The sequence below is a fragment of the Oncorhynchus masou genome, unplaced genomic scaffold, assembly GCF_036934945.1.
Source record: "Oncorhynchus masou masou isolate Uvic2021 unplaced genomic scaffold, UVic_Omas_1.1 unplaced_scaffold_1470, whole genome shotgun sequence".
Classification (NCBI taxonomy): Eukaryota; Metazoa; Chordata; class Actinopteri; order Salmoniformes; family Salmonidae; genus Oncorhynchus; species Oncorhynchus masou.
In genome coordinates, this window is record NW_027004691.1 from 105468 (window position 1) to 118265 (window position 12798).

Genomic DNA, 12798 nt, shown 5'->3' on the forward strand with positions numbered 1-12798 from the left:
TGGTCCTTACCCCAGCCCCTGTCCTTACCCTGGTCCTTACCCCAGCCCCTGGTCCCCCTGTCCTTACCCCAGCCCTGTCCTTACCCCAGCCCATGTCCTTACCCCAGCCCCTGGTCCTTACCCCAGTCCTTACCCCAGCCCCCTTACCCCAGCCCCTGTCCTTACCCTGGTCCTTACCCCAGCCCATGTCCTTACCCCAGCCCATGTCCTTAGCCCCCAGCCCATGTCCTTACCCCAGCCCCTGTCCTTACCCTGGTCCTTACCCCAGCCCCTGTCCTTACCCTGGTCCTTACCCCAGCCCCTGTCCTGGTCCTTACCCTGGTCCTTACCCCAGCCCATGTCCTTACCCTGGTCCATGTCCTTACCCCAGCCCCTGTCCTTACCCTGGTCCTTACCCCAGCCCTGTACCCCCTGTCCTTACCCCAGCCCCTGTCCTACCCTACCCCAGCCCATGTCCTTACCCTGGTCCTTACCCCAGCCCATGTCCTTACCCTGGTCCTTACCCCAGCCCATGTCCTTACCCTGGTCCTTACCCCAGCCCCTGTCCTTACCCCACCCTGTCCTTACCCCAGCCCCCTGTCCTTACCCCCTACCCCAGCCCATGTCCTTACCCCAGCCCATGTCCTACCCCAGCCCATGTCCTTACCCTGGTCCTTACCCCAGCCCATGTCCTTACCCTGGTCCTTACCCCAGCCCTGTCCTTACCCCAGCCCCCTGTTACCCTGTCCTTACCCCAGCCCCTGTCCTTCCTTAGCCCATGTCCTTACCCCAGCCCCTGTCCTTACCCTGGTCCTTACCCCAGCCCATGTCCTTACCCAGCCCAGCCCTGGTCCTTACCCCAGCCCCTGTCCTTAGCCCATGTCCTTACCCTGTCCTTACCCCAGCCCCTGTCCTTCTGGTCCTTACCCCAGCCCATGTCCTTACCCTGGTCCTTACCCCAGCCCTGTCCTTACCCCTGGTCCTTACCCCAGCCCTGTCCTTACCCCAGCCCTTACCCCAGCCCATGTCCTTACCCCAGCCCATGTCCTTACCCCAGCCCATGTCCTTACCCCACCCTGGTCCTTACCCCAGCCCCTGTCCTTACCCTGGTCCTTACCCCAGCCCTGTCCTTACCCCAGCCCCTGTCCTTACCCCAGCCCCTGTCCTTACCCCAGCCCCTGTCCTTACCCCAGCCCCTGTCCTTACCCTGTCCTTACCCCAGCCCTGTCCTTACCCCAGCCCCTGTCCTTACCCTGGTCCTTACCCCAGCCCCTGTCCTTACCCCAGTCCTTACCCCCCCTGTCCCAGCCCCTGTCCTTACCCCAGCCCCTGTCCTTACCCCAGCCCCTACCCCAGCCCCCCAGGTCCCATGTCCTTACCCCACCCCAGTCCCCTGTCCTTACCCCAGCCCATGTCCTTACCCTGGTCCTTACCCCAGCCCATGTCCTTACCCTGGTCCTTACCCCAGCCCTGTCCTTACCCCCATGTCCTTACCCCAGCCCATGTCCGTACCCCAGCCCCTGGTCCTTACCCCAGCCCCTGTCCTTACCCTGGTCCTTACCCCAGCCCCTGTCCTTACCCCAGCCCCTGTCCTTACCCTGGTCCTTACCCCAGCCCCTGTCCTTACCCCAGCCCATGTCCTTACCCCAGCCCATGTACCCTTACCCCCCTGGTCCTTACCCCAGCCCATGTCCCCTGGTCCTTACCCCAGCCCATGTCCTTACCCTGGTCCTTACCCCAGCCCATGTCCTTAACCCAGCCCATGTCCTTACCCTGGTCCTTACCCCAGCCCCTGTCCTTACCCCAGCCCCCTTACCCCACCCTGTCCTTACCCCAGCCCATGTCCTTACCCCACCCCCCATGTCCTTACCCAGCCCATGTCCTTACCCCCAGCCCCTGTCCCAGCCCATGTCCTTACCCCATGTCCTTACCCATGTCCTTACCCCAGCCCTGTCCTTACCCTGTCCTTACCCCAGCCCCTGGTCCTTACCCCAGCCCATGTCCTGTCCTTACCCCAGCCCTGTCCTTACCCCCCCAGCCCTGTCCTTACCCCCCCATGTCCTTACCCCAGCCCATGTCCTTACCCCAGCCCCTGTCCTTACCCTGGTCCTTACCCCAGCCCCTGTCCTTACCCTGGTCCTTACCCCAGCCCATGTCCTTACCCCAGCCCTGTCCTTACCCTGGTCCTTACCCCCCCTGTCCTTACCCTGGTCCTTACCCCAGCCCTGTCCTTACCCCAGCCCCTGGTCCTTACCCCAGCCCATGTCCTTACCCCAGCCCTGTCCTTACCCCCAGGTCCTTACCCCAGCCCCTGTCCTTACCCCAGCCCTGGTCCTTACCCCAGCCCCTGTCCTTACCCCAGCCCCCTACCCTGGTCCTTACCCCAGCCCATGTCCTTACCCTGGTCCTTACCCCAGCCCATGTCCTTACCCTGGTCCTTACCCCAGCCCCTGGTCCTTACCCCAGCCCCTGTCCTTACCCTGGTCCTTACCCCAGCCCCTGTCCTTACCCTGGTCCTTACCCCAGCCCTGTCCTTACCCCAGCCCATGTCCCCTGGTCCTTACCCCAGCCCATGTCCTTACCTGGTCCCTTACCCCAGCCCCTGGTCCTTACCCCAGCCCATGTCCTTACCCCAGCCCATGTCCTTACCCTGGTCCTTACCCCAGCCCATGTCCTTACCTGGTCCAGCCCCATGTCCTTACCCTGGTCCTTACCCCAGCCCTGTCCTTACCCTGGTCCCCCAGCCCCTGTCCTTACCCCCCAGCCCCTGTCCTTACCCTGGTCCTACCCCAGCCCCTGTCCTTACCCCAGCCCCTGTCCTTACCCCAGCCCCTGTCCTACCCCAGCCCCTGTCCTTACCCCAGCCCATGTCCTTACCCTGGTCCTTACCCCAGCCCCATGTCCTTACCCAGCCCCCCAGCCCATGTCCTTACCCCAGCCCCTGTCCTTACCCCCCATGTCCTTACCCCAGCCCATGTCCTTACCCTGGTCCTTACCCCAGCCCATGTCCTTACCTGGTCCTTACCCCAGCCCCTGTACCCTGGTCCTTACCCCAGCCCCCATGTCCTTACCCTGGTCCTTACCCCAGTCCCCCTGTCCTTACCCTGTCCTTACCCCAGCCCCTGTCCTTACCCCAGCCCCTGTCCTTACCCCAGCCCCTGTGGTCCTTACCCCAGCCCTGTCCTACCCCAGCCCCCTGGTCCTTACCCCAGCCCCTGTCCTTACCCCTGGTCCTTACCCCAGCCCCTGTCCTTACCCTGGTCCTTACCCCAGCCCCTGTCCTTACCCCAGCCCCTGTCCTTACCCCTGTCCTTACCCCAGCCCATGTCCTTACCCCAGCCCTGTCCTTACCCTGGTCCTTACCCCAGCCCCTGTCTTACCCCAGCCCTGTCCTTACCCCAGCCCTGTCCTTACCCTGGTCCTTAGCCCCCAGCCCCTGTCCTGTCCTTACCCCAGCCCCCTGGTCCTTACCCCAGCCCCTGTCCAGCCCTGGTCCTTACCCCAGCCCCTGTCCTTACCCCTTACCCCAGCCCATGTCCTTACCCCAGCCCTGTCCTTACCCCAGCCCTGTCCTTACCCTGGTCCTTACCCCAGCCCCTGTCCTTACCCCCAGCCCCTGTCCTTACCCCCCCAGTCCCCCTGGTCCTTACCCCAGCCCATGTCCTTGGTCCTTACCCCAGCCCTGTCCTTACCCCAGCCCATGTCCTTACCCTGCCCATGTCCTTACCCCAGCCCCTGTCCTTAGCCCCTGTCCCCTACCCCAGCCCATGTCCTTACCCCAGCCCCTGTCCTACCCCAGCCCTGGTCCTGGTTACCCCAGCCCATGTCCTTACCCCAGCCCATGTCCTTACCCTGGTCCTTACCCCAGCCCTTACCCCTGTCCTTACCCCAGCCCTGTCCTTACCCCAGCCCTGTCCTTACCCCAGGTCCTTACCCCAGCCCATGTCCTTACCCCAGCCCCTGTCCTTACCCCAGCCCAGTCCTTACCCTGGTCCTTACCCCAGCCCATGTCCTTACCCTGGTCCTTACCCCAGCCCCTGTCCTTACCCTGGTCCTTACCCCAGCCCTGTCCTTACCCTGGTCCTTACCCCAGCCCCTGTCCTTACCCTGGTCCTTACCCCAGCCCCTGTCCTTACCCCAGCCCCTGTCCTTACCCTGGTCCTTACCCCAGCCCCTGTCCTTACCCCAGCCCATGTCCTTACCCCAGCCCCTGTCCTTACCCTGGTCCTTACCCCAGCCCCTGTACTTACCCCAGCCCCTGTCCTTACCCCAGCCCATGTCCTTACCCCAGCCCCTGGTCCTTACCCTTACCCCAGCCCTGTCTTACCCCTGGTCCTTACCCCAGTCCCCTGGTCCTTACCCCAGCCCTGTCCTTACCCCAGCCCATGTCCTTACCCTGGTCCTTACCCCAGCCCTGTCCTTAGCCCCTGTCCTTACCCTGGTCCTTACCCCAGCCCCTGTCCTTACCCCAGCCCCTGGTCCTTACCCCAGCCCCTGGTCCTTACCCCAGCCCCTGGTCCTTACCCCAGCCCCTGTCCTTACCCTGGTCCTTATCCCAGCCCCTGTCCTTACCCCAGCCCATGTCCTTACCCCAGCCCATGTAATTACCCTGGTCCTTACCCCAGCCCATGTCCTACCCCAGCCCCCTGGTCCTTACCCCAGCCCATGTCCTTACCCCAGGTCCTTACCCCAGCCCCTGTCCTTACCCTGGTCCTTACCCCAGCCCATGTCCTTACCCCAGCCCCCCTGTCCTTACCCTGGTCCTTACCCCAGCCCCTGTCCTTACCCTGGTCCTTACCCCAGTCCCCCTGTCCTTACCCCCCAGTCCTTACCCCAGCCCCTGTCCTTACCCCCCCTGTCCTTACCCTGGTCCTTACCCCAGCCCCTGTCCTTACCCCAGCCCATGTCCTTACCCCAGCCCCTGTCATTAACCTGGTCCTTACCCCAGCCCATGTCCTTACCCTGGTCCTTACCCCAGCACCTGTCCTTACCCCTTACCCTGGTCCTTACCCCAGCCCCTGTCCTCACCACAGCCCATGTAATTACCCAGGTCCTTACCCCAGCACATGTCCTTACCCTGGTCCTTACCCCAGCCCATGTCCTTACCCTGGTTCTTACCCCAGCCCATGTCCTTAACCCAGCCCATGTCCTTACCCCAGCCCATGTCCTTACCCCAGCCCATGTCCTTACCCCAGCCCCTGTCCTTACCCTGGTCCTTACCCCAGCCCCTGTCCTTACCCTGGTCCTTACCCCAGCCCCTGTCCTTACCCCAGCCCCTGTCCTTACCCCAGCCCCTGTCCTTACCCTGGTCCTTACCCCAGCCCTGTCCTTACCCTGTCCTTACCCCAGCCCCTGTCCTTACCCTGGTCCTTACCCCAGCCCCTGTCCCCCCTGTCCTTACCCCAGCCCAGTCCCCAGCCCTGTACCCTGGTCCTTACCCCAGCCCCTGTCCTTACCCCAGCCCATGTCCTTACCCCAGCCCATGTCCTTACCCCAGCCCATGTCCTTACCCTGGTCCTTACCCCAGCCCATGTCCTTACCCTGGTCCTTACCCCAGCCCATGTCCTTACCCTGTCCTTACCCCAGCCCATGTCCTTACCCCAGCCCCTGTCCTTACCCCAGCCCCTGTCCTTACCCTGGTCCTTACCCCAGCCCCTGTCCTTACCCCAGCCCCTGTCCTTACCCTGGTCCTTACCCCAGCCCCTGTCCTTACCCCAGCCCATGTCCTTACCCCAGCCCCCATGTCCTTACCCTGGTCCTTACCCCAGCCCATGTCCTTACCCTGGTCCTTACCCCAGCCCATGTCCTTACCCTGGTCCTTACCCCAGCCCATGTCCTTACCCCAGCCCATGTCCTTACCCTGGTCCTTACCCCAGCCCATGTCCTTACCCCAGCCCATGTCCTTACCCCAGCCCATGTCCTTACCCCAGCCCATGTCCTTACCCTGGTCCTTACCCCAGCCCCTGTCCTTACCCCAGCCCATGTCCTTACCCATGTCCTTACCCCAGCCCATGTACCCCAGCCCCTGTCCTTACCCCAGTCCTTACCCCAGCCCCTGTCCTTACCCCAGCCCCTGTCCTTACCCTGGTCCTTACCCCAGCCCATGTCCTTACCCCAGCCCATGTCCTTACCCCAGCCCATGTCCTTACCCCAGCCCATGTCCTTACCCTGGTCCTTACCCCAGCCCCTGTCCTTACCCTGGTCCTTACCCCAGCCCCTGTCCTTACCCCAGCCCTGTCCTTACCCCAGCCCCTGTCCTTACCCCAGTCCCCCTCCTTACCCCAGCCCTGTCCTTACCCCAGCCCCCTGGTCCTTAGCCCCCAGCCCCTGTCCTTACCCCAGCCCCTGGTACCCCAGCCCCCTTACCCCAGGTCCTTACCCCAGCCCCTGGTCCTTACCCCAGCCCCTGTCCTTACCCCAGCCCATGTCCTTACCCCAGCCCATGTCCTTACCCTGGTCCTTACCCCAGTCCCCCTGTCCTTACCCCAGTCCCCCCCAGCCCATGTCCTTACCCTGGTCCTTACCCCAGCCCATGTCCTTACCCTGGTCCTTACCCCAGCCCAGCCCATGTCCCCCCTGGTCCTTACCCCAGCCCATGTCCTTACCCCCTGGTCCTGTCCTTACCCCACCCTGTCCTTACCCCAGCCCATGTCCCATGTCCTTACCCCAGCCCATGTCCTTAGCCCCTGTCCTTACCCCAGCCCATGTACCCATGTCCTTACCCCAGCCCATGTACTTACCCTGGTCCTTACCCCAGCCCCTGTCCTTACCCTGGTCCTACCCCAGCCCCTGTCCTTACCCCAGCCCCTGTCCTTACCCCAGCCCCTGTCCTTCCTTACCCCAGCCCATGTCCTTACCCCCTGTCCTTACCCCAGCCCCTGTCCTTACCCCAGCCCCTGTCCTTACCCTGGTCCTTACCCCAGCCCTGTCCTTACCCTGTCCTTACCCAGCCCCTGTCCTTACCCCAGCCCATGTCCTTACCCAGCCCCTGTCCTTACCCCAGCCCATGTACCCTGGTCCTTACCCCAGCCCATGTCCTTACCCTGGTCCTTACCCCCCCAGTCCTACCCCAGCCCCTGGTCCTTACCCCAGCCCATGTCCCCTGGTCCTTACCCCAGCCCCTGCCCTGTCCTACCCCAGTCCTTACCCCAGCCCCCTACCCTGGTCCTTACCCCAGCCCCTGCCCCTGGTCCTTACCCCAGCCCTGTGGTCCTTACCCCAGCCCCTGTCCTTACCCCAGCCCCTGTCCTGGTCCTTACCCCAGCCCCTGTCCTTACCCCCCTGGTCCTTACCCCAGCCCCTGTCAGCCCATGTCCTTACCCTTACCCTGGTCCTTACCCCAGCCCCTGTCCTTACCCCAGCCCCTGTCCTTACCCTTAGCCCCAGCCCATGTCCTTACCCCCAGCCCCTGTCCTTACCCCAGCCCCTGTCCTTACCCTGGTCCTTACCCCAGCCCCTGTCCTTACCCCAGCCCATGTCCTTACCCCAGCCCCTGTCCTTACCCCTTTACCCCTGTCCCCCTGGTCCTTACCCCAGCCCATGTCCTTACCCCAGCCCCTGGTCCTTACCCCAGCCCCTGGTCCTTACCCTGGTCCTTACCCCAGCCCCTGTCCTTACCCCAGCCCATGTCCTTACCCCAGCCCATGTCCTTACCCTGGTCCTTACCCCAGCCCCTGTCCTTACCCCAGCCCATGTCCTTACCCCAGCCCCTGGTCCTTACCCCAGCCCTGTCCTTAGCCCCCTGGTCCTGTACCCCAGCCCATGTCCTTACCCTGGTCCTTACCCCAGCCCCTGTCCTTACCCTGGTCCTTACCCCAGCCCCTGGTCCTTACCCCAGCCCCTGTCCTTACCCTGGTCCTTACCCTGGTCCTTACCCCAGCCCCTGTCCTTACCCCAGCCCATGTCCTTACCCCAGCCCATGTCCTTACCCTGGTCCTTACCCCAGCCCATGTCCTTACCCTGGTCCTTACCCCGGCCCATGTCCTTACCCCTGGTCCTTACCCCAGCCCTGTCCTTACCCCAGCCCTGTCCTTACCCCAGCCCCTGTCCTTACCCCAGCCCCCCTGGTCCTTACCCCAGCCCCTGTCCTTAGCCCCTGGTCCTTACCCCAGCCCATGTCCTTACCCTGGTCCTTACCCCAGCCCCTGTCCTTACCCCAGCCCCTGTCCTTACCCTGGTCCTTACCCCAGCCCCTGTCCTTACCCCAGCCCTGTCCTTACCCCAGCCCATGTCCTTACCCTGGTCCTTACCCCAGCCCATGTCCTTACCCTGGTCCTTACCCCAGCCCATGTCCTTACCCCAGCCCCTGTCCTTACCCCAGCCCCTGTCCTTACCCCAGCCCATGTCCTTACCCTGGTCCTTACCCCAGCCCCTGTCCTTACCCTGGTCCTTACCCCAGCCCCTGTCCTTACCCTGGTCCTTACCCCAGCCCCTGGTCCTTACCCCAGCCCATGTCCTTAGCCCCCAGCCCTGTCCTTACCCCAGCCCATGTCCTTACCCTGGTCCTTACCCCAGCCCATGTCCTTAGCCCCTGTCCTTACCCCAGCCCCTGGTCCATACCCCAGCCCTGTCCTCACCCCAGCCCATGTCCTTACCCTGGTCCTTACCCCAGCCCCATGTCTTACCCTGGTCCTTACCCCAGCCCATGTCCTTACCCCAGCCCCTGTCCTTACCCCAGCCCCTGTCCTTACCCCAGCCCCTGTCCTTACCCCAGCCCATGTCCTTACCCCAGCCCATGTCCTTACCCCAGCCCCTGTCCTTACCCCAGCCCCTGTCCTTACCCTGGTCCTTACCCCAGCCCCTGTCCTTACCCTGGTCCTTACCCCAGCCCCTGTCCTTACCCCAGCCCCTGTCCTTACCCCAGCCCCTGTTCTTACCCTGGTCCTTACCCCAGCCCCTGTCCTTACCCCAGCCCCTGTCCTTACCCTGGTCCTTACCCCAGCCCCTGTCCTTACCCCAGCCCCTGTCCTTACCCTGCCCTTGTCCTTACCCTGGTCCTTACCCCAGCCCATGTCCTTACCCCAGCCCATGTCCTTACCCCAGCCCATGTCCTTACCCCAGCCCATGTACTTACCCTGGTCCTTACCCCAGCCCCTGGTCCTTACCCCAGCCCATGTCCTTACCCTGGTCCTTACCCCAGCCCATGTCCTTACCCTGGTCCTTACCCCAGCCCCTGTCCTTACCCCAGCCCCTGTCCTTACCCCAGCCCATGTCCTTACCCTGGTCCTTACCCCAGCCCCTGTCCTTACCCCAGCCCCTGTCCTTACCCTGGTCCTTACCCCAGCCCCTGTCCTTACCCCAGCCCATGTCCTAACCCCAGCCCATGTAATTACCCTGGTCCTTACCCCAGCCCATGTCCTTACCCTGGTCCTTACCCCAGCCCATGTCCTTACCCCAGCCCATGTCCTTACCCCAGCCCTGTCCTTACCCCAGCCCATGTCCTTACCCTGGTCCTTACCCCAGCCCTGTCCATGTCCTTACCCCAGCCCATGTCCTTACCCCAGCCCATGTCCTACCCTGGTCCTTACCCCAGCCCATGTCCTTACCCCAGCCCTGTCCTTACCCCAGCCCCTGTCCCCCTGTCCTTACCCCAGCCCTGGCCTTTCCCCAGCCCCTGTCCTTACCCTGGTCCTTACCCCAGCCCATGTCCTTACCCCAGCCCATGTCCTTACCCCAGCCCCCTGTCCTTACCCCAGCCCATGTCCTTACCCCAGCCCATGTCCCCTGGTCCCCCAGCCCCTGTACCCTGGTCCTTACCCCAGCCCCTGTCCTTACCCCAGCCCTGTCCTTACCCCAGCCCCTGTCCTTACCCCAGCCCCTGTCCTTACCCCAGCCCCTGTCCTTACCCCAGCCCCTGTCCTTACCCCAGCCCCTGTCCTTACCCCAGCCCCCTGGTACCCCAGCCCATGTCCTTACCCTGGTCCTTACCCCAGCCCCTGTCCTTACCCTGGTCCTTACCCCAGCCACCTGGTCCTTACCCCAGCCCATGTCCTTACCCTGGTCCTTACCCCAGCCCATGTCCTTACCCCAGCCCATGTCCTTACCCCAGGTCCTTACCCCAGCCCTTACCCTGTCCTTACCCAGCCCATGTCCCAGCCCATTACCCTGGTCCTTACCCCAGCCCCTGTCCAGCCCATGTCCTTACCCCAGCCCATGTCCTTACCCTGGTCCTTACCCCAGCCCATGTCCTTAGCCCCCAGCCCCTGTCCTTACCCCAGCCCATGTCCTTACCCTGGTCCTTACCCCAGCCCCTGTCCTTACCCTGGTCCTTACCCCCCTGTCCTTACCCTGGTCCTTACCCCAGCCCTGTCCTTACCCCAGCCCCTGTCCCACCCTGGTCCTTACCCCAGTCCCCTGTCCTTACCCCAGCCCCTGTCCTTACCCCAGCCCCTGTCCTTACCCCAGCCCCTGTCCTTACCCTGTCCTTACCCCAGCCCTGTCCTTACCCTGGTCCTTACCCCAGCCCCTGTCCTTACCCCAGCCCCTGTCCTTACCCCAGCCCCTGTCCTTACCCTGGTCCTTACCCCAGCCCATGTCCTTACCCTGGTCCTTACCCCAGCCCATGTCCTTACCCTGGTCCTTACCCCAGCCCCTGTCCTTACCCCAGCCCCTGTCCTTACCCTGGTCCTTACCCCAGCCCATGTCCTTACCCTGGTCCTTACCCCAGCCCCTGTCCTTACCCTGGTCCTTACCCCAGCCCCTGTCCTTACCCCAGTCCTTACCCCCCCTGTCCTTACCCTGGTCCTTACCCCAGCCCCTGTCCTTACCCCACCCTGGTCCTTACCTTACCCCAGCCCCTGTCCTTACCCTGGTCCTTACCCCAGCCCATGTCCTTACCCTGGTCCTTACCCCAGCCCATGTCCCAGCCCATGTCCTTACCCTGGTCCTTACCCCAGCCCCTGTCCTTACCCCAGGTCCTTATGTCCCCCCTGGTCCTTACCCCAGCCCAGCCCCTGGTCAGCCCAGCCCCTGTCCTTACCCTGGTCCTTACCCCAGCCCCCCCTGTCCTTACCCCAGCCCTGTCCTTACCCCAGCCCTGTCCTTACCCCAGCCCCTGGTCCTTACCCCAGCCCCTGTCCTTACCCTGGTCCTTACCCCAGCCCCTGTCCTTACCCTGGTCCTTACCCCAGCCCCTGTCCTTACCCCAGCCCCCATGTCCTTACCCCAGCCCCTGGTCCTTACCCCAGCCCTGTCCTTACCCTGGTCCCCCTGTCCCCCAGCCCATGTCCTTACCCCAGCCCTGTCCTTACCCCAGCCCCTGTCCTTACCCTGGTCCTTACCCCAGCCCCTGTCCTTACCCCAGCCCCTGTCCTTACCCCAGCCCCTGGTCCTTACCCCAGTCCTTACCCTGGTCCTTTCCCCAGCCCCTGTCCTTACCCCCCCAGTCCCCATGTCCTTACCCCAGCCCATGTCCTTACCCCAGCCCATGTCCTTACCCCAGCCCATGTCCTTACCCCAGCCCCTGTCCTTACCCCAGCCCATGTCCTTACCCCAGCCCCTGGTCCTTACCCCAGCCCCTGGTCCTTACCCTGGTCCTTACCCCAGCCCATGTCCTTACCCTGGTCCTTACCCCAGCCCATGTCCTTACCCTGGTCCTTACCCCAGCCCCTGTCCTTACCCTGGTCCTTACCCCAGCCCATGTCCTTACCCCAGCCCATGTCCTTACCCCAGCCCATGTCCTTACCCTGGTCCTGGTTACCCCAGCCCATGTCCTTACCCCCTGTGTCCTTACCCTGGTCCTTACCCCAGCCCCTGTCCTTACCCCAGCCCCTGTCCTTACCCTGGTCCTTACCCCTGCCCCTGTCCTTACCCCAGCCCATGTCCTTACCCCAGCCCTGTCCTTACCCCAGTCCCCCTGTCCTTACCCCAGCCCCTGGTCCTTACCCCAGCCCCTGGTACCCCAGCCCCTGTCCTTACCCCAGCCCCCCTGGTCCTTACCCCAGCCCCTGTCCTTACCCCCCTGGTCCTTACCCTGGTCCTTACCCCAGCCATTGTCCTTACCCTGGTCCTTACCCCAGCCCAGCCCCTGTCCTTAACCTGTCCTTACCCCAGCCCATGTCCTTAACCCTGGTCCTTACCCCAGCCCATGTCCTTACCCTGGTCCTTACCCCAGCCCATGTCCTTACCCTGGTCCTTACCCCAGCCCATGTCCTTACCCCAGCCCATGTCCTTACCCCTGGTCCTTACCCCAGCCCCCCTGGTCCTTAGCCCTGGTCCTTACCCCAGCCCATGTCCTTACCCCAGGTCCTTACCCCAGCCCTGGTACCCCAGCCCTTACCCCAGCCCATGTCCTTACCCCAGCCCATGTCCTTACCCTGGTCCTTACCCCAGCCCCTGTCCTTACCCTGGTCCTTACCCCAGCCCCTGTCCTTACCCCAGCCCTGTCCTTACCCCCAGTCCTTACCCCCCCTGTCCTTACCCCAGTCCCCCTGGTCCTTACCCCAGCCCCTGTCCTTACCCCAGCCCCTGTCCTGGTCCTTACCCCAGCCCCTGGTCCTTACCCCAGCCCCTGGTCCTTACCCCAGCCCCTGTCCTTACCCTGGTCCTTACCCCAGCCCATGTCCTTACCCTGGTCCTTACCCCAGCCCATGTCCTTACCCTGGTCCTTACCCCAGCCCCTGGTCCTTACCCCAGCCCCTGTCCTTACCCCAGCCCCTGTCCTTACCCTGGTCCTTACCCCAGCCCATGTCCTTACCCTGGTCCTTACCCCAGCCCCTGTCCTTACCCCAGCCCCTGTCCTTACCCTGGTCCTTACCCCAGCCCATGTCCTTACCCCAGCCCATGTCCTTACCCCAGCCCATGTCCTTACCCCAGCCCATG